The sequence below is a fragment of the Trachurus japonicus genome, chromosome 21, assembly GCF_045865225.1.
Source record: "Trachurus japonicus isolate A0001 chromosome 21, Traja_1.0".
In the NCBI taxonomy this organism is placed as follows: domain Eukaryota; kingdom Metazoa; phylum Chordata; class Actinopteri; order Carangiformes; family Carangidae; genus Trachurus; species Trachurus japonicus.
In genome coordinates, this window is record NC_140927.1 from 30,389,192 (window position 1) to 30,392,322 (window position 3,131).

Genomic DNA, 3,131 nt, shown 5'->3' on the forward strand with positions numbered 1-3,131 from the left:
ATTTTTATTTACATTTTGGGAGAAATGTTGTCGGTAGTTGATAGAATAAAACAAACAAATTTTTTTTTAAATTTTACTCAAACACATACCTATAAATAGTAAAACCAGAGAAACTGATCTCTTCATTTTTTCCAGAGCTGTATGGGAGGCTCATGGGATTTTGGCATTTTGGCAAATTGGTCCATTGCCATAATCCCTATAGTCATAGCAGTAGGTTCGTTACCTTTAATTGTCGGTGCAAGCTATTTTTAGAACGGCGGAGCAGAGCCGTGAGCTGCTCAGAGCTACTCTACGGAGGCTCATGGGATTTCTTGGTTTCCCTCATCAAACTCATCAAATACACAATCCAACAACTCCACAACGCTCTGGTGGACAAGTTGTGACCTGCACATTCACCACGCTATGAGATAATAACACAACGTTACCAGACAGAGTTGTTTTAGAGGGAAATACAGAGACTGTTGATGAAAAACTGTCCCTGAAGGCAACGCGACATCAGCGGTTTTACATGAATTTCCCTCTACAACAACTCTGTCTGGTAACGTTGTGTTATTATCTCATAGCGTGGTGAATGTGCAGGTCACAACTTGTAAAAATAACTTGCATCGACAATTAAAGCAGAAGTAAGTGATATATTTGTGTTAATATAAGTCTTAAATAGTTCTATCTTCCGACAGCAATCACTTACATAGAGTGTTTGGTCTGAAACACGGGTCTGTCAGTCACTCTGCTCTGCTCTGAGCCCAGGAGAAAACTTTTCTCGTATCCTACAGTTTTTATCCAATGAGGAGAGAGAACGGCATGCAGGGCTGTGTGTGCAGCCAAGGGATGCGCGTGAATGTGGTGACGTAGCGACGAGGACTGTTATGGTGCGTTCAAGGCAACCCGTAACTCGTGTTTTTCCGACCTGTGAAGTCGTACCAGTTCAATCTGGTACGAGTTCACCGGTCAGAAGTTACGAGTGGCCGTTATAGTGACTTTCACAGGTAAAACAGGTCGGAAAAACACGAGTGGGTTGCCTGGAACGCTACAAAGTCGTAAGTCGTGACTTGAAGCTGTAATTTACGGGTTCAAAAGGCTGCCTGGAACGCAGCATTAGCCAAAACGACCGGATCGCTTACTTCTGCTTTAAAGGTAACGAACCTACTGCTATGACTAGTATAACGATTATAGCAATGGGCCAATTTGCCAAAATGTTGAACTATCCCTTTAAATTCACATGAGGACGGACGGGCGTCTTGAAGAACAGAGTCGGGGTAAGTAGTTTCTCTGTGCCCTCCCTCGGCCTCGAGTCGTCGTGACTCATTTCAGAAATCTGGCTGGCAGCAGCTGACCTTTCTCCTAGTAACCAATTACCTCTGGTACCTTATCCCGGCAACATATGGTCCCCTCGGCCCTCGGCCTGCTGGGGCCGCTGCAGCAGGGGATAACTGACTGAGCAGGAGGAAGAGGAGGAGGAGGAGGAGGCTGAGCTCTGAACAGAAGGCACACTGCTGCAGAAAAGACAGAGAGGGGAGGAGGAGGAGGAGGAGGAGGGGGAGAAGGGGAGGGGGGAGTGGGGGGTGGGGAAGGCTTTGGCTGAGCTTATGTTTGACCCTCCTGACCTTACAAAGACACTTGAAACCATATGATGGTTGGACGGCCGCTCTGCATGTCACATGTTTAGAGCAACTTGGGGGCGACTCAGACTGACTGTAGGTGAATTTACAGTACATGTATTTATATACACACACACACACACACACACACACATAGAGTTCATTTGAGTTACATCTGTTTTTGTACATCTCATCTCCTTGGTCAAAGCCACTCAACTTTGGTTTGATTGCAAAAGCAGATAAGTGCCATTTTGAAAAAAAATGAGCTGATGCTTTTGAATTATTCTAGTGTTGTTTTCAATAAATCTTTATTTTTTTAGTATATTTTTTTGGCTTATATTTATTATTAATATTTTTTTTTAAGAACAGAGTTATCTGCTTTTGCAAATGAACTCTTCATATATTATAGTGTATAATACTGGATTTGATACTAAGCCAATGCAATTATAACTATAGAAAGGGGCAGGTACTGTGCTATGAGTTTTTCTTTATCCTGCTCCTTTTCATTTATGGTGACTATGTGTGTGAAATGTGTGTAAATATGTGCAACCATGTGAAGTATGTAAACCATGAATGGAATAAATCAAAATGAAATGTAATATATAGGACTCTCTCTCTGCACTGTATCTTTGTTGTGGAAGGATTATAAGACACTCAAACCTATGCAGTGTAAAATACCCCACACCACACACACTTCATAAGCAGGTTACACAAACTGAAAGCGACCACAAGTCACAACTCTTTTTGATCGGTTTATGTCACTTTGTTGTCATTTTATGTCACATATCCGTTTGGTAATTAGGTTTGTGGTCTTTTCATGTCTCTTTGTGGTCATTTTTGTGCTTTTGTGGGTTTTTATTTAGCTTCCCTTTGTTGTGCTTCTATATTTGCATCTCTCTGTGGTCATTTTGTGTCTTTTAGGGGGTAGCGTTGCATCTTTTGTGTGTGTGTGTGTGTGTGTGTGTGTGTGTGTGTGTGTGTGAATGTGGTCGCTTTACATCTTTCTCACTGTTATTTTGCATTTTGTAGTTGTTTGACTTGTGTTTGGTGTCATTTCTAGGGAAGTTTTTGCATCTCTTTAGCGTCATTTTGCATGTATTTGCCCCTCTATTTTCGTTTTTTGCTGTTAGTTTGCACATATGTGGTTGTTTTAATGTAATGCTAACAAAAAACAACTTTGAGTTTCTGCACCTGGGATCTGATCAAATTGTGCATAGCTATTTAGACTTTATACTTTTTACGACACAGCCCTTTTTTGTGAACTTCATTGAGAAGGGTTTGAACAATTGAATTTACAGAGAACATCAGACAGTTGCTTCATATAATATCACATTAATCAGAGAAAGATATTACTCAATATATTATGACGACACGGCCTCTAATGATCGGTTTCATGTGTCTGCGTATGCCGCTATTGGCCGGGCGAAACCAATCCGAGGGCTGAGAGGAAATCTCGCGAGATCTGCCGGGCGAACCCGCTGCTCCTGAGGTTGCAGAGGCGATATCTCGCGCTACCTGAGCGCTCGGTGTCTC